We start from the raw sequence: 25,381 nt of genomic DNA on the forward strand, positions 1-25,381 counted from the left end.
TAAACACCAATGTACTAAGACTTTCCTTAGAGCTGAAAAAGGTCCTAGTGCTAAGAAAAATACCAATGATTGATTTTTTGGTGGTCATCTTCCTTTTATCCAAGGGACCACTGAAAATATTGCGAGGATCCTAAGGAAGCATAAGGTGGCTTCCACCTTTAGGCCTTTAAATACTATCCGAAGATCCCTTAGATTTGTAAAAGGCCCAGTGGACCCCAAGAATATGAAGGGTGTTTATGTTATCCCATGCTCTTGTGGAACTCCCTATATTGGTGAGATTGGTCACTCGATTAATCAAAGGATTTGTGAGCATGTCATTGACATCAAGCATGGTAGGACCCACTTCTCTGCTTTGGAAGAGCATGCAAATAAATCTAAGCATCACATCTACATTGAGGAGGCCCAAATTGTTCATAGGGTTAGTCATTTCGATCATCGTAAATTGAGGGATGCCCTAGAAATCGAAAAAAGACCCAATAATTTAAATAGAGACGATGGTTGGATTATCAGTAGGGTCATGTCCTATCCTCCTAGTTTTTTAGGTTTCTTTTTGGGATTTGTTTTGTTTGTTTATTTATCTATGTAAGTATTGGTGTCATTTTTATAGTATTTGTTGTTGGTTTATTCTTCATTAGAGTCTATATTCTTGATTCTTCGTGTTTTCTTATGTATTTTATCATCCTATTCGTTCTTAACTCCTTTTAGTATTTTTGTTATTAGTTTAATGGGTCTCAACCCTGCATTTTATTGTTGATCTTGTTTTATTTATTGATTACTTTTCTTTGAATGAATATACATATATATATATATATATATATATATATATATATATTTTTTTTTTTTTTTCTTTTTCCTTCTAACCCCACGGGGGTAGGCGAGTTGGTAATCACAATGCGGTGAAGTTCGTTAGAAAGGCAGGCTGCATACTGAAGGTCACCAGTTCAATTCCCCCAGACTAACTTGGAGCTGTGGAGAGGGGCGGGCGCAGTTTCTCAGGGGTTATAGTGGTAGCGGTCATAATCGACCCCGTGTAACGCGAGTTGCGAGGCTACTCCAGTGGCCGATTCCTCTGTAAGCAAAAAAAAAGAATATATATATATATATATCTTTTGACTTGTGTATATTTTTGTTTTATTTTATTTATTTTCCATTAATTATTTTTATTTATTAAATGATCTTGTCTTGATTATGGTCTTGACTCATTTTTATAATTTTTTACTTCCCTCTTTGTTTGGATTTTGACTTTGATTTTTTTATATATTTAATTTTAATAAATTAATGTAAATATTATTTTTCAACACTAATAGTTTAATATAGTTGTTACTTATGATGAACGAGACTTGTTGGTTTGAAATGCATCCGTTCTTTTGATAGTTGTTTTTTTAAAGCTTGGTAGGACTATATCTTCATCATGTCCAGCTTCTCACTCCGATAACGGAATAACACAAGATTTGAACCCAAGACTTTGTGTTCGGTGAGACTTCATTTCAGGGTCATTGCCAATTGAGCTACCCCAAGCTTACTTTAATGATTGTTTTTTATTCTTTTTCTTTTAGTGAAATAAAATTGTTTCTACTTGGCCAAGAACTTGTTTTCCCATGACTTGAATTAATGGTCCATTTAAGAACTTGTTTTCCCATTACTTGAATTAACTGTCCATTTAAGGAAACAAGTTAACAGCTCAAAACACACGAGTGGAAGTCTGCATTTTTAAATATCACTAGAGATAATCATAGGTAGCATTGAATAACAATAATGAGTCAACCTCTATCCATAGATAATAGCCAGTCATCACTCTTTCACCACTAATTTAACAACTAAATAATGATAAAAAGAATTCCAACAAAAACCATAAAATTGATGCTGATGGCGGAAACAATAAATAAATAAGGTGGAAAAAATGTTCATATTGGAATATTAATGGCGAATTTATTGGTATCGAAATTATATTTTTCTATTGATATGCGATGTGTTGGTGAGTAGTTATATGGCACGATCGAAAACAGAGAGATATGGTTGGTATCTCCTTATTGATTGCAACCAAACTATTTGACAGGCATGGCCATGGCATTCATTGAATTTCTTTGTTGGGTGTGCTCTACTTTCTTTTTCACTGATATCTACCTTTCAAAAATGTCATTATGGGTTTGTACGCAGCGTTTAGAGTAATTGCGACAGTGATTTATCTTTAAAACCATCACTATTGGCTTGTGCAGATTGTTTAGACTTCTTAAGATGGTTATTTGTTATTATGGGTTTTTGTTGAATTGTTCAGACCGTCACATTTGGGTTTTAAGAACAAAATTTTATGAACAAATTGCGGACCAAGTTATTATCTATCATGTTTCGAAAATCCGTTTACATTTTCATAAGCATAGTGCACAGAAAAATGGAGTAGGTCATGTTTCCAAACAATTCTTTTACAAATAGTCCGTACAAATCAAAAAGATATTTCTAATAATGGAAAATGCTCACCTAAACTTTTCACTGGCAGCCAATAGCAATTTATTAAACTTCAACGTGGGATAAACACCACTCAAACTGGTTGTATTTTAACTAAAGAAAGTGTTCCACAAGCCTGAGTCTGACAATATTCAATCTCTCGCACGTTATCCATTCAGTAACATTCAACCATGGAAGAAGCTGGCTGGACTCCCAGGTCTGTGATGGATTCTGATCATGGGTACAAGAGACTTATGTTCAATTGACTTGGGGTCTGCTTTGTAGTGAAGGTGGAGAGGATTTTAATTGAGATTTTTCTCTGCAGAAATCTATGTTCAGTTTTAAGAATTGAGAGTAATTTTTTTTCAAAAAATTAGAATGTTGAGTGCTTTTTTTTGTTTTGTTTTGGTTTTTTTTTTTTTTATAGTGGAAATGGGTTTAGTACTATCAAAAACTTCTCTATCTATTTTCTTTCTCTTCCTCCTCTCTCTCAAGTATTGTCTCTAGTTCTTCCTCTCTTTCCATTTCTCTCCTACCTCCCTCTCTTTTCCCCATCTCTCTCTGCCCTCCAAACCTCTCATTATCTCCCTCTCTCTCTCTTTCTTGGTCTCTCTCTCCTTCTCTCTCTTCATTCATCCTCGCCCCTTTCCTTTAGTTTATCTCCATCTCTCCCTTGTCACTCCCCCTATCTCTCCACCTCCATCATTTCATGTCTTTGTTCTTCCTTCCCATAGATATCTAGAGTTAATATATATATCACGATATATTAATATACATTATAATATAATAAATTTAATATTGTATTAATCTAGAGTTATAAAATTTAATAATATGTTATTATGAATAGAATTAATAATAATAATTATATTCTTTTAATATTAATAGTAGGGTTAATAATGTTTTTTTTGTATAGTATTAATAATAATTTGGTCCATGGTATTTGATTCATGGTATTAATAATAATTTGTTCCATAGTATTTGGCCCATAGGCTTCACCTTAATAAAACCTCTTTTTTGAGTTTTTGTAAATATAAAGAGGTTTATGGAGTAAATATAAAAAATGGTTTTATTTATTTGTCATCCCTCTAGTTTACTTATACTCCTCCAAAGTAAGTATAAAAAGAGATTTTATTTATTTACCATACCTCTTGTTTTAGTATTAGTAAACATTTTCATATTTTAAATTTATATTGCGTTTGTACATAATAATAATTAGATTGATTTTTAAATAGTACCATTAGATTAAAAATGTTAAATATTAAATGCTAAAAGTAAAACATTACATGTTATGTGTTTCCGTTTTTAGTCAGATTTACCCTCATAATGGGTTGTAGAGGGCCTCTGGGTGTAATAAAATTGAATAAAACTTATTTGTTGTTAACCATACATATTTTAAAATTGAATTTAAAACCTACTTCAATCATATTTGTGTTTTTTAATTCAACCATCATATATTTTAGTTCATTTTAAGTATCAAAGTGACTGCATTTGTTTTAAACTAGTGAAATAATTTTAACGGATCCATAAACTTAAAAAATTAATGAACATCCATAATTATCTAAATAACAGGAACGCAACAAATTGGAGATATAACCATAAATACAGAGATGCACCAGAAATAACACTTCCTTTCATTAATATCAAATAATAAAATATGCTTACAAACAGAATGGAAATGAGACTAACTCAGGTGATGGTAGTTTATCTCTCAGAAGAGATGTGGCAGATACATGCCTCTGAACTGATTTACAATGAGGCTCAAGGGCATTTTTATTATTGAACAATAAGAGAAAACCCTAACCCGAGAAGATGTAACACCAAGAATTTATGGGTCCATTGGGGTTAGTTGGGTAGCCAACTTCCCGAGGTTGTAACTTGGTTAGATTATCTCTGTTTGACGTGCTTGATACCTCGTTGGAAAGATCTCTCCTAGGACTACAACTAAAAACACAATTTCAATGAAATCACCCATCGGAATATTGCTAAAAAAAGTTGTTTAGGGCCTCAAAGCAGCTCCGGAAGTTCAGGATTTGAAAAACTACCAAAAATAGTAATTAAGGAAACTAAAAAAAACTGACAGAACAATGGTGGGGGTCCAAGTGGAATAGGCAGGTAGCCACCAATATCCACCTGGATCACATAAACTAGATTAATACAAATACATAATTGAAATAATGAATGTATCAATAAAGTATCCATATGAAAATATATACAAATTAGAAATATCATATGGACATCCATAAACTGAAATTATAAGCATCCATAAACTGAAATAATGTTCATATACATCCATAAACTGTCCATGTATGAAAATATACAAAGTTGTATCACATGTGAATGTTCCTTATGAAATGGGTCTCAAAATATACAAACTATCCACTCTAAGTACCACCAGAACTCCTATGAGTTTGTTGCGTAATGTAAGTGTCTATAATCTGATATTACAATATAACACATTCAAATTCAAACTAATTAGATCATTACTTTTACAAAGTAAACTATATGGAAATAAATGATTTTGAACCACATTTTTAATTACATATATGAATATACTAACCTCACTTAATTCCAAATGCAAGGAAGATAGGATGGGGATCTTATGAATCTAGGTTTGGTGCTCCTCTTCTCGTGGCTCAAAGATTGGAGCCTACATCTATGGACCCACATTGTCAATACCTCTATACCCAACATCCCACTCATGCGTCCACATAACTGTAACATCGACAGTGCTCTGCATATGGGCATGTGTAAACAATGGCAAGGACAAATTTTAGTTAATCCACGAATTAATTAACATGCATGTAACTTAAAAAATAAAACTTTGAAATATTAGGAATAAAAAAGATTACCTCAAATGTTGGTCCATGTGGTTGTACATAGTGACTCCCCTCCCCATGAGTGTTATGAGGTGGAGGTGGAGGAGAATCCATGGAAACATCCACTCATGGAGGATGGTTTTCCTGATCAACTATCCCCTCAAATGACCTCATAAGTTCATCCATGTCACTAGAGCCATATGTCTACATGTTATCATGAACTTATTACTATAAATGTAATCTAATACTAACTAAATTAATATAAATATTTATGCATAATTTGATGATAATAATAAAAAAAATTGTTGTGTGTGTACCTGGTCTTTGTGATGTGGGTTGCGCACCCTACAAGTGTCACGAATGGCATTATGACACATATGTGCATATGACAAAAGTTGCTCAAAAAGTAAAGTTGTGAGAAATGAATCATCATATAAAGGAATTGGCAACTCACAAGGCAATGGTGATAGTCTGCTAACCTCTCCATGCAATGCAACATGCACATTGACCAATGATGTTTGCATGTTATCTATAATGGTACGTCTAGTCTCAACATCAAGTTGCGACAACTCCTCTAGCTATATTGGCAATACCACTCTCTGAGACGGTAGTGGCAACAATCTCATAGGTGGTCATACATGCCTAAGGTCCCTACGAACCCCTTCATGATCATATGCATGTCCTAAGCCGAGTCCAAAATAATGAGATCCATTATTAGTGTAATCTGACCTCATATGTTACATGAATTATGCATATATATGTTTGGAAAAATAAAGGGCGACAAAAGGGGGTTGCATCAACATTCTTAAAATATTTGAGTGGAATCGTACCTTTATGTCTAGCAAAGAGATCCAGAGAGATGTTGAACAACTCCCCATGAACATCAATGTTCTTGATGGCCTCTTTCACCACCTCCCAAGTATGTGGGACTCTAACCTCATGCCTCCTAATTCTCTGTGTGGAATGTAGGAGGCAGATCTGTGGACCCAACCTCTAATATGTCTCAATCAACCTATTGATGTTTTCCAACATAAAAGACAAACTACACCTAGTAGGTGAACTAACAAGGATGTTACACAACTCTCATGTGATCCATGTATGTTGGTTCATAACATCCTCCAATGTGATACTAGTTGTAGCATTGTCCTACAGAGGAATCGATGCTACACTGTGATCCTCAACTTTGTCCTGCTCAGGGTCTACAAATCATAAACATAATTTAACATATATATTTAACAAACTAGAAGCATAATACCATATACATTAAATTCAAACACATCAGTTGAAGGCGACTTAAAAATTAAAGACAATTTCAAGACATAAACACAGAAAGTTTAAAGATGATTTAAAAATGCAGGAGTTGTGTCTGAAACAGGTGAAGAAGGTCCACTATTGGTAGCATGATCATTAGCAGAGATAGAAACACTGCCTCTAACACTCTGACTGGCGTCAAAGGCAAGATCTATGAGTGGAACACGCACCTGGGTGGGCTACGTGATTTATCACGAGTTCTTCCATTTATAACAAATCCCCCCACACCCCGATGACTTACGGTTGAGATGCATATAGAAGATGTCTTTGCATATTACATATAATACATATAAACTAATCCAAGAAGAAAATGTTGACTAAACTATTACATATAATACGTATAAATTAATTCAAGAAAAAAATGTTGACTTAGAAAGAATGTTAACAAAAAATCATTTTCTAAAATCAAGTCGAATAATCTAGCCTGAAGTCTTAATCTTTAAAGTCCATTTTCTTATAATTTATCAATCAAAGTATTTAGTTCCATGTAAACACAATCAAAAGAAGTGATCAAATCTATCTTCACATTTTTTCCCATTTCTAAACAATGCATTTTATTCATAAGGTATAAATATGTAAATATATATGTAAAAATTGAAATAAACGAGCTATTTGCAAAATTAATAAAATTTCATGCCAACCAAATACTCCTATAGACTTTAAATTCTTATAATGTTTGACCTTGACACATGACATGTACTAGGTGCAAACAATGAAGACAATGCTTCTTCTACAACACATTACATAATGAAACAATATAATGCAAATTAGAAAAGAATCAAAATACTTTTATTCCCTTTAAATAATAGATTTAATGTATCTATCAACGAAGCATTGTTGAAACTTGAACTTTATATATATATGTGTGTGTGTGTGTGTCTGTTATGTTTTAAATAGTTATGCGCTATATATATGTTAAATAGTTATAGAACTATGTTATATCATAAACCATATATATAAAACTATAATATATAATTATGTGAATTATAATTTTATAATATATAGTTATATAGTTATATAACTATATAGTTATGATATTAACTATTGTTATAATTATGTTAGACTTTATGTTATAGGTTATCATTATGGTTGTATATAGTTATATATGTTATGTTAAATTATTTTATGTTATGTTATATTTATATATAGTTAAATATTATATATAATTAAGTTATGTTTGTTATATAGTTAAATGATGTTATATAAATGTATATGTTATATTGTTTCTAGTTTTATATATATATATATATATATATATATATATATATATTAATTGGAGTTAATTTTTTAAAACTAATTGGACTAGATTTATTATTTAAAATATAAATTAATTTAGATTTAAAATAATAAAATGAAATGAAATTTATTATTTGATAAACAAAGGTTTACCATGAGCAATCATATTCATTGTAGCAATGTTAAGTTTCTAATTTATTTATTTATTGATTATAGTTTGGTTATTTTATGTTTTGGAGTTTTTTGGGGTATATTTTCAGTCAAATTTATTTTACTAAATTCTTAGCTAAAAACTTTAAAACCTAAAATAATTAGAAAATAATATTTTTACCATTCAAAATAAGAAAATATTTATAATAAACATGCTACCAAATTGCAAGTAAGAAAAAAAATTAAAACCTAAATTATAGTTTTTTTTGGTGGTTTGAAAGCATTTTCTTGGTGGTTTTTTGTGGTTTTCTAGGTTGCTTTTTGTGGTTTTCTAAGTTACTTTTGTGGTTTTCTAAGGTTTTTTTGGTTTTCTAAGTTTTTTTTAGTTTTTTTAAGGGTTTTTTTTTTATGTTTTTTTGTGGGTTTCATGGTTTTTATATGGTAAGTTTTTTTTTTCAAATTAATTTATTTAATTTTACAAAAATAAATAAATGAATAAGACAAAAATGATAGGGATCCTACCTTGGGTTGAGCCTTTGAGTTGTTGGCAAGTTGGTTGGGTTACTCCATGGTCCAAACGCTCCATCAAGCTCCAATACCTCCATCGAGCTCTTATTTATCCCGTGGTTTGTGCAAAAATGAAGGGCCCAGACTGTGGGTTTAATAGAAAATAAGGGATGATCGAGCATTAATACTCAATCGAGGGTTTGTTTTAAACCCTCAGCTATTATTTAGCGCTCAATGTAGGGCGATTAAAATGATCTGATCCCTATTTTTTCACCTAAACATGCCCTCGTTTGCCAAAAAGTGTAACCAAGCTTCATGTTTTACTCATTAATATTAATATGGATTCATCTTAATTACAAATCTCTCAAGATGCAAACTTTTTTTTAGTGCAAAACGTGACGAAAGATTTGCACCTTGAGAGATTTTATCTCTCTCATTGCTTGATAGATCCTTACTTAAAATGGATCTTTGCTAATTCTTAATAATATTATTTATATTATATAAATTCCACATCTCTATGTATAAAAAATATCTCATTTTTTATTTTATTAAAACCTTGATATAATCTCTATGGAATATCTATTGAATCTTTTTAGTTGTAGTGTGGATAGAAGGGTTAGATCTATATCAAAAGTAATTATAACATTTTTACTTTTCAATTTAATTAAAAAAATATTATAAAAATAAATTAATGTAAAATATTTTAATTGTGAAATGAGTTATGGTTTTTGGGCATGTGGTATTGATAAGCCATGGTATTAGCCTATGATATTGTAACAAGGCTTATTTACAAGTTAATAATATCTATGGTTAAATGAGGATGAATGTCCATGGTTAAAAACCTTGTTATATTGTAAATTTATTGCAAGTATTAAGTTTTTATATGCTTATTAATTAAATATAAATATGGTTAAGAATTAGTATTTTAATTCATATGATAAAATGGATATTAATTTATAGCTATTATTTATATGTTATATATGTTAATGTGATGTATATTATAATTTTCTTTTATTTAAAAATTTGTTCATAATTTTATTAATAAAAACAGAATTACCATATAAAAATTTGAATTTTATTACTTTTAACTTTTTATAATCATAGAATCAACATTTAAATGTTTACACCTATTTACAGACACTCTAACATCTTCCTCATTTGGGCTCTATATTACTTTAAACTTTTTAGGGGACATGTAAATGTTTACAAACATTTATACCATTACAACATTACCACACACTAGGCTATAGAGATGCACACATATTATTTGCTTTAAATTTATGATTTTTTTTAAAAAGCATATATTTTAATCATAAAACTCAAAATCTATTACACAAACATGCTCTTCACTATTGGATCTACAATACTAACCATCTTAACTTGGGATCTATCAAGCCCCTAGAGGGATCAAATTTCTAGAGGTACAAGCTTTTTTTAAAGTGTAAAACTTGAAAAGGGCCTACACCTTCGCATCCATCTCTATACAAATTCAACATGGATCTATGTTGGTTCTTCATATATATATGGCATGTGTCAATTCCTTATTCAACACAAAAGAAATTTCACATCTTGATTTTGAACAAGACACCAAGAAAATATGTTTATCATAAAAAATAAAAAAGAATCAATTGCTTTATGTAATATATACATAGTTGACATTGAAATATTTTACTCAAGATGGACACTTAAATATTATTTATGATACATATTGTCCATATTAAAATGTTTTTTTTATTAATATATTTTTAAATAGAGGGTCATCCTAAAAAATAGAAAGAGAATTAGAATTTTTTTACCAAAATGACTTTCTTTTTTAACTTTTCATTGGATATTGAACTATTTTATAAATATTTTTTTGTTATTAATACATTTTTTTTTTAATGTAAATATTATTTTGTTTAGGGTTAATATTAAAACTTTTTTTGTTTTTGATATTTTTTATTTTTTAATGTAGATATTATTTTATTTCCCTTTTTTTCAAAGAGATTTTATTTTATTTCTTTTAATGGCTGTTGTTTTATTTTATTTCTTTTAATGTTGTAAAATTCTTTTTATTTGGTTAAGAACTTGTTTTCTGAGGACTTAAATTAACGGTCCATTTAAGGAAACAAGCCCAAAGTATCTAATAGGAGTGAAAACATGCCTCTTAAAAACCACTAGAAATAATTATAAGTAGCACTGAATAACAATAATGATTTAACCTACATTAATAGATAATTATCTATTAATGATTACTATCTCACTACTAATTTAGTAACTAAATTATGATAAAAAATTTCAAACATAAACCATACTTGTAACAAATGTATATTGATGGATGAGAAAAAACGTAAATCAGGTTGAAAAGATGTTCATATGATCGATTTGACAGAGGAATATCAATGGCATATTTATTGGTATCGAAATTAAATTTTGCTATTGATATGCGATGTGTTAGTGAGTAGTTATATGACACCATCGAAAACACAGAGATATCGTTGGTAGCTGCTTCTTATTGATTGCAACCAAACTATTTGACAGAGATGGCAATGGCACTCATTGAATTTCTTTGTTAGGTGTGCTCTACTTTCTTTTCCATTGATATCTACTTTTGAAAAAAATGTCATTATGGGTTTGTACGCAGCGTAATTGTGACAGTGATTTATCTTTAAAAACATCACTATTGGTTTGTACAGATTGTTTAGAGTTCTTAAGATGGTTATTTGTTATTATGGGTTTTTGTTGAATGGTTCAGCCGGTCACATTTGGGTTTTAAGAATAAATTTTATGAACAAATGGCGGACCAAGTTACTATCTACCATGTTTCCAGAAAATTCGTTTACATTTTCATAAACATAGTGCACAGAAAAATGAAGTCATGTTTCCAAACAATTCTTTTACAAATAGTCTGTACAAACCAAAAAGGATATTTCTAAAAATGGAAAATGCTCACCTGAACTTTTCACTGGCAGCCATTAGCAATTTATTAAACTTCAACGTGGGATAAACAGCACTCAAACTGGCTGTAGTTTAAGTAAAGGAAGTGCTCCACAAGCCTTAATCTCTGGCACGTTCTCCATTCGGTAATGTTCAACAATGGAAGAAGCTGACTCGACTCCCAAGCCTGTGATGGATTTTAATCATGGGTACAAGAGACATATCTTCACTTGACTTGGGGTTTGAGTTTTTTTTATGTAGAGACTCTAAGTTGGTGTTGTTTGAATTTTTTTTTTCAAAAAATTAAAATGATTGGAGTGAAATGATGAGAATGTTTGAAGTTTTTTTTTTAAAGTGGAAATAGATTCATTGTGATTAAAAACTCTTGGCCATCCAATTCTGAAATTTGATAATTGTTTATCAATTTTAAAATAATCTTTAACCAAATTTTCATTGTTTTTTGGGCTAGTAAGTTTTTTAGCATGATAAGATCTAGCACGCAAAAGATCATACATGGGGAGGCCTTTGACAAGGTGTGTGAAGTGCTGAACAGGGTCCACCATGTGAGACGCACCTACTGGGACTTGCACATACCAGCGGTTGTATGGGTTTATAGGACCATGTGCAAAATTCTAATCGTGCAAGTGCTTCCAACGCTGAAGTATCAAGTAGGGGATGTAGTCCCTGTGGAGCATGTGAAGTCGAGTCCGCGTATAACAACACCCGTAGATACGACGATTCACGCTGACCAGAACAAAGAAATCACACAGCTACGCGAAACCGAACATATAAGACTCGAGGAAGAAATCCGATGGATAAACTTTAGACTTCGCAAACTTGAAAAAGACTGGGTACGGCTAAGGGAGAAAAGCGCTTTAATGGACACAGAGGTCAAGAAGCTAGAAAAAGAAATAAAGGAAGCAATGCTCGTCAAAAAATCGAGGATGACGAGGCAAGGTGCATACGGTCATACTGACAAATTGGAAAACTATCATCGTAACTGGTTAGTTTGCTGCCTTAGCTTGCACTGCATATCACCAAATGTAGTGACCAGGGTAGCGCATTGCAAATAGTAGACTGCACGATGCCAATCACCACAATGGAAGATGAGGATTCTCCGCGAACCGTACTGGAGGATGGGATGGAGCATCGCACGGGTGGTGTGACCACTTGACTAGCCGTAGGAGGAACATTCTTAGTGCCCCAGGCAGTTGAAAGGGAGCGCGAGACTATAAAATATTCTGCCTGGGAGCTGTGCAATATTGGAAATGCGCTTAGAATCAGAACGTCACAAGGTTCGCGACCGCGCATAGAGGACTGTGTTGCCGCACAGGTTGGCTGGGAAGTGACCATTGGTGTCACTATTCATGATGGGATGTTCGATTTGAGGCCAAATGGAGTGGGCGACGGGCATTTAAGACGCGAGTTATGGGCAAGATTTGGGAAAATCTGCTGCCAAGAAAGCATTAATGGCCCGAAATTGGGGGGAACGATTGAATTCAAATTCGAAAGGTGCTATAAAACTCAAAGGGCTGGCCAGCGAACAACACTTGGTCATTTGAGAATTGAGCGCTTGAGCAGAGCACAGAGCATTGAGAGCTGAGTGATAATTGAGCCCCTAAGTTCGCGAGAGACAAAATACAACATAGAGATGATGACGACCACTATGGATGGGTTAGGAATTAAAGAGGTAATCACTTGTGAGGCCGCGCAGACCCAAATGGTGGAGGATGTTCCAAAAGGCGCCGAGGTAGTGAAAAAAATCTGCAAATCACTGCGAACACCGAGGCCCAAGAAGGATAAACAAGCAATGGGGAATCCGCGGCACAATAAACTATCCATGGCAAAGAAGGGGAAAGCAGTCACAATAAAAACATATGAGGAAGAAGAAGACTTAGAGGCCCTGATTGTCGTAGCATAAGAAGAAGAAGATGTGGAGGAGGATATCCAATCGTTGCACTTTGCAACAAAATTGCTTGCATATGTCCCTCCGCAGAAAGGGAAAACCAAAGTACCGAAGGATCTAGACGAAGCAAAGAGTTCACTCCAAATCCCGCTCCTCCCCGATGGCATTATATTTGAGGGCACACACCTAGGCCGCATACCAACCATGAAATTTGAAGTCTGGGACCTCGCTCACTGCGAGAAGTTCCCGCACCTAGAGACTACGAATCTGATGAAGCAAAATACTGAGGGGGCAGTGATAACGTTAGACCTGCGGAAGTGGCTGCACGATATGGAAAAGGTCGGGTTGCTGTACTTATTATGGATACCACATTTTCACCATGCACCCATCATCATTTTCATCATCAGGCAGCTGCTCTGCCTGATGCATGATGGGTATCTATGGCTGGAGGAGCCTATTCCCATCACGGCAAACCTCATTCACCGCATCTCTCGGCTTCCCTGTAAAGGAAAGGACCCCGCGACTATAGCCGGAAAAGGTAGCGATTTGGCTCTTGCAGAAGCCACGAAGGAAAAATATACGCTGGAGAAGAAGAAGAGGGGCTATGCCATCTCCAGCATCAAGGACAAAGGGGTGCGCATAGCAACCCAACTCCTGGCCAACAAAGTTATGAGGAAGTGCCACGCCAATGAGGTACCGGCGTCGGTGGTCACGCTGGCGGAGCAGTGCGCGAAGGGGGTCCAATTCAACTTGTCCAAATTCCTCTGTGAGGAATTTTTGACAAACTGTTGCGAAGCCCAGGAGTAGGGTAAAACCTTCCCCTACGTCTGGTTTCTATTATCCATACTGCTAGTAGCAGGAGAACTGTCGGAGGACAATCAATTCCCCAACATTGACAGAGAGTTACCAGAGGCCGCGAAGTATGCTTCGCTCTAGGCCACAAAGGACGCAAAACGGATTTGCGACACCAAAATTTTCTGGGTGTTCATGGAGGCAAGCATCCAGATGTGGATCAATCGGAGGCTGCACTTGTCACCTATGGTGCACAATAGTCTGCAAAGTTTTGCAGACTTCAAAGCTGATATGCACAACATTTATATTAGGGTGCGAAAGGATCCGGCGAAGCAGTGGATGAAGCTACCATTTGTAGCCACTGATAACACGATTTTTACTGTCTTGGAGACATGGCCTCCAAAATGGCGTGCCCCAGACCTGGAAGAACTGGAGAAGGCGGTGCCTAGAAGAAAAAGGACGATGCTAAGCTGCGCATCACTCAATTGGCAGAGAAAAGGAGAAAAGAAAAAACAACAGCTAAGGTAAGGGCAGCGCGAGAAGCGGCATAGAAAGCCACGAAGCAGAAGAAGGCCGCAAAAGTAGCAATAGCAGTGCAGGCAGCAGAGGCAACAACAACACAGGCAGACGAGGGCCAAGCAACGTCCTCAGGGCAGGAGGCAGAGGAAACAGAAACAACAGAAGGGAGCGTGGACCCAGGGGCCACGTCCACATAGTTAAAGCACTCGTGCATCGTAGAGAGATTGGGCCCAAGGAAGAAGGTCAAGGCCTCAAAGTTGGCCATTGACCCAATCACCTTAACCGAAGGTGATCTCCATGACATCGGCAAGATGGTCCACGATGTCACAAGTGAAGCACTTCAGGAGTTCATGCAGGAGCATCAGACTATGTTGGGGGCCCTCAGGGCATAGCTGCAGGAGTTATAGGTGTGGCCCCCTCAGGAAGGTACCCTGTCAACCCACGTCACAGGAGGAACTTTAGCAACAGAGCAGATGTTGCGCGCAATGATGGAAAACACAATACTGTTGCGAGAGGGAGATTTAGTGTCATCTAATGCGATGGATCGGTTGTCGATTAGCATGATGAAAGGCCTTGGCCTTAATCTAGCTGCCCTTCCCTGGGAAATGATGTATCAGTTACAGGATGGGATAATGGCAGAGCTGCGGGCCAGGGAGAGAGCCAAGTTCTTAGCGAGCAGAAAATAAACATAGAACAGATCAGCTTACAGTGCGATGAATTGGTGTCGCAGAATCAACAGTTGGTGCAGACGATAGATGATGCTTGCCAATGCGTCCTAGAGCTGGCCATCGTAGTAGATCTACCAGTAGAAGTGCGGATCCACAATTTGGCAACTGGATTCTGCGAGACCAGAGAAGAGACGACAAAGGTTCAGTTGGAGCTGAATCTTCAGATCACCGAGCTACGGTTGAAGGCACAGCCTTCCACTCCCCCGGAAGTCCGAGAACAACGTGCTAGCACTATCATAGCAGGGTTGGAAGAAATTGGAGGCGTAGTGCGTGATTGTACCAACATATTGGAATAGGCACTTAAGGTCCTCACGACTTTGCAGGAGGACCCCAACATCCAGCGGCTGGAGACAGAGGCACGTGAACTCCAGTAACAGTGCGATAGTATCAGAGGAACTGCACAAACAGTAGTCCTCACTCAGTTGCTTGCGAGGATACAACAAGCCAAGACATTAAAGGAGCAGGTGGATGCGGTGTGCCATAAGGAAGAAGTTCTCAAAGCACGCATTCAGCCATGGATTGACGAGGCCTTCACAATCATGACAAATATTGAAGGAAAGCTTGCGTACATTCAGGGGATGCATGCACGGATGCAGGACAGCACGCCGGACATAGAGGTCTTAGAAGAACGGATGCAACAGTTTCAACAAGCAGCATCTCAGTGCGTTGCAGAAATCAAGACCGTTCAAGACCAATTGGAGGGACTTTGCGCTAACAGAGTGACTCGAGGACGAGTCACGATGTTTGTTTTGGGGGCCTATTGGACATGAAATCCCCCCATAGCATGTTTTGGGGCTCAAAGCCCAAGTTTTGAGTGATATTATTGTAAAGTTCCGCGAATTGCAGACACGAAATGTATGTTAGAGTCATAGGGTTGTCTGCCCTAAGTTTGAATGTAATGTCGACCTACCCGTGGTCTGCGAACCATGGGATTGTATAAATAGAGTGAGGCTCTGAGTTGTAAAGATAGGATAGAATCTAATGGATAGAATGAGATAGTGAAGCATAAAAGAAGAGTCAAAGTGTGTCTTGGGTCGTAGTAGTAGGAAGAGGCTCTACAACTGAGTGCGCAGAGGCCTAGTAGAGTCCGCAGCTGAATGCGCGGACCCCTGCAACTGAGTGCGCAGGGTAGAGTGAGTCTATAACCGGAGAAGAGATTAATAAAGAAAGGTTTTGTTACCAATTATGTGCATCTGTTCTGAGTTATTACATGCTTGATATCATTTGCAAGTATATTGTTTATTTACTACGAGCACTTGTATGAATTGTGAATATTGTCAAGTATAACTAAAAGCATACAGATAAGCTAAGTTAATCAACTAATATTGGATGATTAGTAAGGACTTGGTTAATAACATTGTTGGGCCCCCGAGTAGGACTACACAAAGGCAGTATCTTAGGCTGCGAGGTATAGGAAAGTGCGTGTAGCAATGTGTGCAACAACGGACCACTTGAAACCATCAAACATCTCTAGGGTGAAGAAACCTGGTTCTAGCACCCTCCCATACTACTTCAAGTGAGACCTTAGTCTGCGCTCTGCGGACTGTTGCCGAAAGGGCCAATAGTACCAGGATTTGTTTGGCTACATCACCTCTGAACCTGGGTTAGACCCCAACAAGCCAACAATTTCTATATCCATATTTACGCATCCCAATGGATATGGGATAGGATGATCTTGAACCTCTAAACCCAATTTTTTGACCAACTCTATTGCAATGATATTTTCCAGAGAACCTGAGTTGAACAAAGCATCAACCTTTTATTTCCTGCCCTGTATTTTTATATGTGAGGATTTGGTCATCTCCTTTTCTTCCTATTGATGAATGTGACTTAGATTCACCTCCTTCTTCACTAATATCACAAAAAATATTCCCACCCACATCTAAGCTACTTTCTACCAAATTTCTCAAATACATGGCTATGATATTTTTCTTCTTCACATCCTTATTTTGGTTGTTTGGGTTAAGCTTTGGATGTAATTTCCAACACTTATCCTTTATGTGACCATCAATGCCGTAATGTTTGCTATATTATTTGCAATAGTGTCTTATGGTTGTTTTCTTCTTGTCCTTCCCAACTTTCCACTTCTTCTTCTCCTCCTTGGAAGCTTTTTGATGTTCCTTCTTCTTTGAATGGGTTCGCTTCCATTTCTTCTAGCCTATGTTTCTAAGTATTGTACATGTGCATAGGCTTCATCTACCATTATGGGTTTGAACAACATCACTTTCTTTTGTAAATGGTTGTGTAGACTCCACCAAATACCTAAGGAGTGTATTTCTTGGGAGAGACACCCAACATTTTTTCCATCTTCCTCAATTTTGTGGTGTACTCATGTAACCTCTTCGCCTGTCTCTACCCAAAGTAATGTCATCGGATGCACTGCTACTATAATATCTCATAGGGTGAAACTAGGATTTTAGGAGAGTTTTAAAATCCTCCCACATAGTTACTGGAGCATCCCTCTCTATCCTAAGAATTTCCATGTGGCTTTCCCACAAGATCAAGGCATGGCCCTATATATTCAAACAAGAAAAGAAAATTTTAATTTCTCCTCTATATGGTGAACTCTAAAGCAAACCTCTAACTAATGCAACCAAAGATTCAATTCAAAGTATTGATATCAACTTGATAAGGCTTGATGTCAACATTTGCTTCCAACATGTAGAGGCATAGTAAATGGTTCACAATACTCAAATTAAATAGCTCTTTTCTTGGGTTTCCTGGATTTCTTCTCAAGTTCTTCATGATACCCTCATTTCCCCTCCGATCTAACATCTTCATTCAAACCTCTATCTTCTTCGAACAACCCAACCTAATCATGAGGAGGCTCACATTATTGTATATATCTATTACTTACAAGTTTTCAACCATGCAAACCTCTCATCTATCATATCTTGAGGGTTGTCATAAAATGATTTGTCGATTTTTAGGTCATGCTAGGTCCCTATACTACTAGTGTAATCCCTTATTGTTATTAGTGCAACCCCCTTGTTATATTTTTGTGCCCATGTAGTCCCCATATTGTTATTATTGTGCCCCATAGAAGCCCACTATTTTTATTGTTGTGCCCTTACATTATTATTGTTATGTCAGCTCTAATTATATTATGACCCCTTATACTCCTATATATAGAAATGAGGTCTTGTCATTTGTATCATCCAAGAATTGTTCATTTGTGTAATGTAAAGGAGGTTTCCCCCTCGAAGAGGCTGATTTTGAAGAAGTTGATCTATCTTTTCTTCTATTTTGTGAGCTAGTTTCATAACATTTGGTATCAGAGCTTTGGATTCTAGGGTTTCACTGCTCTAAAAATGTCATCGTGTAGTTTTCGCTATACCTTTTTTTTTGCGACGTTTCAGAAGCTAAAACAAAAACCCATTTGAGCCGAAATCTCTCTGAACCTCGGGTCATAATTTTAGGCCTCTTATCAATATATTTTCTAAGATATGATCCAAGGAAGTTAGGGTGTTTTTCGGATCCCAAATTATATCTCAAACAAGTGACCTGGGGAAAATCATCATAACTTTCTTTCTGAGCATCAGATTGAAATTTCGCGAGGAGTTACAAAAATAGGATGGCCTGTAGTTTTCAATGTATCAGTTTCAGGTCCGAAGGTTAGAAAAGTGAGATGTGACACTTCGTACAAGTTTGATCTACTGAAAAAGTATATAATCAGGCCATATTGGGAGATTGGGCATAACTCTTTCTTGGAGAATCCAATTTCTATCAGATTGGTGGAATTGGAAATATGACATAGAGGGTGCTCACAATTTCAGACCTTGGAGAGCTGAAATTTCAGAGATACAATAGATTCAAGATCGAGCTCCTAAAATCAAGAAAAAGTGATATAAGGAAGTTTGATGGCAAGGATCAAGTAAATTGGATACTACAGATGGAGTAATATTTTGATCTACATGATGTAAAACTGTTACAAAAGGTACATATTGCATCTTTATATTTAGAACCAAATAAATTTGTATGGTATAGAGGGCTTTGTTCTCGTAAACCACTTGTCACCTGGTCAATTTTCACGAAGGAAATGATAACACATTATGAGGATACAAAGAGCATAACCTTCTTTAGCCAATTGATAAATCTCAAACAAAAGAGTTCAATGGCAAAGCACATTGAGGACTTCCAAAAATTGAATATAAGGGTAAATAATATTCTAGAGAAGCAAAGGATTGATGTCTTCATAGAGACTTTAAGGGACAACATTCAACATGAGGTTCGTCTTTGGGAACCTGATTCATTGAAGAAGGCATTCAGGTTAGCAAGAAAAATTGAAAGCAGAATTATGGAAGCAAGGAACCCTACCACTCACAACTATAAATATGGAAGTTTTTTTTATCCTAGATTTCCACAACCTACAAGGTTTACACTACAACAATTGGAAGAAAAAAGAGAAAAAGGGCTTTGTTACAATTGTGATAGAAAATACACTAAAGGTCATAAGTGTGCTGAGAAATTTTTTTTTTACATAGATTGCGAAGAGGAGGAAGAAAAGGATCAAGAAACATTAAAAGAAGAGGATATACACCCAACCCTAGAGAAAGAATAAATGAATATGAGCATATCTTGTAAAGCATTGGCAAGAATTACCACTCCTCAAACTCTCAAGATAGAAGGACATATCAAGAAGAAAAAGGTTCAAGAAGTGAAAGATCACATCGAGCATCAAGAAATGAATTTGACCATATCTTGTAATGCATTGGCAAGAATTACCACTCCTTAAACTCTCAATATAGAAGGACATATCAAGAAGAAAAAGGTTCAAGCAATGAAAGATCACATCGAGCATCAACAACAAGTTCTCCAACTTTTAAAGGATAACCCCACTTTGGTGCAGAATCGAATGAAACAACAGGCAGATCAACATCGCAGTGAAAGAAGTTTTGATGTAGGCGATTGGGTATTTTTACGAATACAACCATACAAACAAATGTCCCTCAAGAAAGCTAAGAAGGATAATAAATGATCAACAAGTACTATGGTCCTTACAAGGTGCTACAAAAGATTGGTACTATGGCATATAAATTGGAGCTTCCAGCATATTCCCGAGTGCCCCTAGTTTTCCATGTTTCATGCTTAAAGAAGGTTATACAAGACAAGTTCTGAGTTCAAACAATTGTCGGAACTTGACGAGGAAGGAAAAATCATATTGGAACCTGAAGCAGTCATGGAAACAAGAACCCGATAGCTACAAAATCGATCTATTTCAAAGTATCTCATCAAGTGGAAGAACTTACTCACTGAAGATTCCACATGGGAGGATGAGAATTTTATATAGAAGCATCCAAAACTACTCAAGCATTGAGGACAACACTTTTTGAAGGAGAGGGGCATGCTAGGTCCCTATACTGCTAGTGTAACCCATTATTGTTATTAGTGCAACCCCCTTATTATATTCTTGTGCCCATGTAGTCCCCATATTGTTATTATTGTGCCCCATAGAAGCCCACTATTGTTATTTTTGTGCCCTTACATTATTATTGTTATTTCGACTCTGATTATATTATGACCCCTTAGACTCCTATATATAGAAAGGATGTCTTGTCATTTGTATCATCTAAGAAATTTTCATTTGTGTAATGTAAATGAGGTTGCCCCCTCGAAGAGGCTGATTTTGAAGGCGTTGATTTATCTTTTCTTCTATTTTGTGAGCTGGTTTCATAACATCGACCATAGCTAAGGTTTTATGGATTTCTTCTTAAATAGATTTGATCCCCTACAACTCCCCACAAAATACCAAATGAAACCTACTTTGATACCAATATGATATGTGAACTTCCATTAATATTCCATTGTGTAGTGCATCACAACAAATCTATTAAAGTAAATTGAAATCTATATTATGAAGGGTTGATTCCCTTATATTCTAGTTTTATTGTTATTGATTTTGTTGTTTATGCATGTGTTGTATTAAGTGTGGAAAATAGAGAATATTGAAATACAAACACACACCAGTAATAATGAATACTAGGGTATGATCTAGGAAACCCTTTCAAAAGAAAACCCAACTAGAAGGTGAGGTTGGTCTGCTATCTTTTCCCTGGAATGGAAATTATGCATGTTCAAAGGAGAAGGCTCTCTCTCTGTATTTTCTTGAGACTTATGGTCAATAGGCTACTATAGAACACAAATCCACTCTGTTATGCTATATCTATATCCACACTCAACTACTTTGCTTTACTTTGGAACAAAATATAAGAAAATAGAGTGGAAACCCTTTTCCTCCTAGTGGCCCAATTATAATGCAACCCAGTAGCCAACTAGGGATAATATTTGACCCTTGCAACCATTAACATGAGTTACAACTCAAGCATTCTAAAGTATTCTTCATAGTCCCCATGTTGCTAGCCCCTTTTGCATGAGTAATGTGGCATCCTCTTGAATTATGGTGATCAATCATGATAGGTCAACTTCAAGGAGGCATAACTTTTGCATCCAAACCCGAATTGACACGATTCTTGCATTTTTGGAAAGGTCTTCGAGTGTAGAATAACATCATAGGGTACAATATTTAAATGGTAATTTTTTACCCCCAAAAACACCATTTAAGGCCTCGAATTGTCCCCAAAAGGTTTCAAACCCCAATTCTCCAAATTAGGTCCCACTAATAAAATGACTCATGTAAGTTTATCCCTTCCATTTTTCCACTCTAAAAGCATTGAGATGAATGAGAAATAATATAATGATCCAATTCAAAGCACTTGGACCACTAGAGAAATTGACAATGTAGAGTGTCCATAAGAAACAACCCTTGAAATTTTCCAAAAGGGACAAGAATTTAAACAGGGCCAAAGCCCATAATCACTATCCTAATCCCCGCCTCCAAGATTTTAAGGCCATGAGAAACCACCATAGAGTAAGAAGTGTCCCCGAGATCATTATACACCACTAAGCCAAAATACTAGATCGTCACTAAAACTATTCATTGCTACCAAACTCAAAAACCAAAAAAAAGAAAACAAAACTAATGCTACCACCATTTGAAAAACCTCCTTCCACTAGCACCTAACACACTTAACCACTAATATATGCTACCTTTAAGGAAATAGGGCTCCAAACAAGCATAACCTCAATCAAACTAACATAATGTTGAAAAATACTTGGAACGATGCAAAACTTCCATAATCACGAACAAGAAAAACACTAACATATATCACTATAATTAATGAGCAATAAGTCAAAAATAAAATTATATATTAGAAAACAAAGCAACTGAAGTAAAAAGACTAACCACAAAGATTAACAAACTATTTTTATCTATAAGTATAAATAAAAATGAATATAATGATTATAAATTTAAATTTAACATTCTATACATTTCTATGAATTCAAAATTGAGACCACATTAGTTTATGTGATCATACAGGAAAGGAAAGTTAAAAAAAAAAATAACCACTTTTGATTTAATTTATACGATTTCAAATTCACTTTGGTTTATTAATTTATGTTAACATAAATTTAAAAATAAAAATATTTAATAATTTCCGCCATTCAAATTCACTTTTAATTTTCACTTTATTTTTTTCTTTATAATTTCATAATTAAAAAATATGATAACTAATTTTATAGTTGTCAAATCAAATAAGCATCAAAATTAATTATATATACATATACATAAATGTGACAAATATTATATTTATTAAGTCAGTCATTAAAATTATAATGATTTAGGAAAACCTTTTCCCTTTTTTTAATTGTAGAAATAAAATATTAAAGATTCTCAATCAATTTTTTATTTTTTTAAGGTCCGATAAACAACATTAACTTTAGTGGACATTAATCATCATCATCATTATTTACATATTATTGCATTATTCTACATTTATTCAATTCATCGCACTTGCACACTTGGTCTTAGTGAATGTTAACGATCCTCATCATCATTTATATATTATTGCATTATTCTACATTTACTCAATTCAGCGCTTGTGGATCCACTCCAACAATCCCCTCTAATTTGTTCTATATTAATGAATAAGGATAGCTTGCTCAATCAGGTAGATTGGATGTTTATGAAGAATGTGAGCTTTAAGTACATTATAATGCTATACTCTACATGTTTTATGTTTTGGATGGTTTTTTATATATTTTCCTATCTAATTTGTCCAAAATCCAGCAATGATTTTTTGGAATAACTAGTTTGAGTGCCATAAGGGTTTTTCATACTGTTGAATCCATATATAGTCAAAAACCCATTTTACACAACAAAAATTAAAGTTTGGCAAAAAGAATTGCCAAATTCCAACCAAAAATTTCAAAATGTAGCATATTTATACAATGTCCATTATAATTACTTTGATTTATTTTTTCTATATTCAAGGTGGATATGATAATTAGCTATGGAGGTGTTTGTAAATAGTATAGATTATGAAGTAGGTAAGGTAATACATTAATATTAAAACAATATTTTATTTTGATTTTATTATTTTTTAATTAAAAATATTAATATAAATAATTTCAAAAAATAATATTTTATTATAATAGATTAAAATTAATATAGATTCATTTTAATTATGGATCTGCCAAGGGTTTAGGAGGATTAAATCTCTCAAATTGCAATTTTTTTTAATGTAAAACTTACACCTCTAAAGATTTAATTCCTCTCATTACTTGGTAGATCCTTAATTAAAATAGATCTACGTTATTTCTTAATAATAGTATTTCTATTATATAAATTTAACATTTCCATATATAAAATTTATCATTTTTAATTATTAAAAATTCATATAATCTCTATGGAATATCCATTGAATCTTTTTAGGAGTGATGTGGATAAAGGTTTAGATATATCTCAAAAGTAATTATAACATTTTTTTCTTTTAGATTTAGTTAAAAAAATATTATAAAATAAATTTAAAATAAATTATTTTGATTGGGAAATGAATTATGGTTCTTGGGCATGTATTATTAATAAGCCATGGTATTGTAACAAAGCCTATTTACAAATTAATAATATCCATAGTAAAGTGGTAGTGAACATTCATAGCTAAAAATTTTGTTATATTGTAAATTTATTGTAAGTATTAAGTTTTTATATATTTATTAATTAAATTTAAATACTATTATAGAATCATTATTTTATTTTAATTTATAGTTGTTATTTATATGTTATATATTTTAATGTGATATGTATATTATATTTTTCTTTCATCTAAAAAATGTTATTAATTTAGTAGTAAAAAAAATTTACCATATAATAAATAGAATTTCATTATTTTAACTGTTTATTATTAATTGAATCAATAATTAAATGTTTACACTCATTTACTGAAACTACAACATCTTCCCCATATTGAGCTCTATATTGTAACTCATAATGATTAGAGAAAAAGTTATTTATGATTATTCACATAAGATTTTGGCTCTTTCTAATTAATTACATAGGATTTTTTGAGTCCAAAATTGATGTGATTAATCACAAAGAATCTTTTCTCTATATTATTCTTAACCTTTTATTATTTTTTAATGGTTTTTTTGATATTAAAAATATAAAGAGAATTAGAATTTTTTTACCACCATGACTTTTTTTTTACGGCAATTGCTTTCCATCCTCATAAAGTTGATGTGCATATTAAACTACATTATTTTATGATTTTTTTTTGTGGTTAACACTTTAATTTTTTAATGTAAATATTATTTTATTTATACTCAATATTAAAAGTTGTTTTTTTTTTAAATGTAGATATTATTTTATTTCTTTTAATTGTTGTTGTAAAGTGCTTCTATGGACAGCATTTACAGTAAGAAACCAATATTTGTGGAGCTATAGCTCCATTAATATACTTGGCGCAGTATATGTTAACTATTGGATTTTGTACTTGGTTAAATCCAATGGGTGACATATACTACCGAAGTGAATTAATGGAGCTATAGCTCCACAAATATTGAGAACCCTCCTTAGAATATGACCTAAAATTGCTTATGTTTGTTTAAGAGCTCATCTTCCTAGAATGTAAGGGAACATGTAAGGAATATGGCACACTTAAGGAAATAAATGGTCATGATAGATGTAAGGAAACATGTAAAGAAACTGATATGGCACACTT

This window comes from Pinus tabuliformis, chromosome 4_2 (genome assembly GCF_031772625.1).
Source record: "Pinus tabuliformis cultivar Carrire ecotype Pingquan chromosome 4_2, CPIR1, whole genome shotgun sequence".
Taxonomy (NCBI): Eukaryota; Viridiplantae; Streptophyta; class Pinopsida; order Pinales; family Pinaceae; genus Pinus; species Pinus tabuliformis.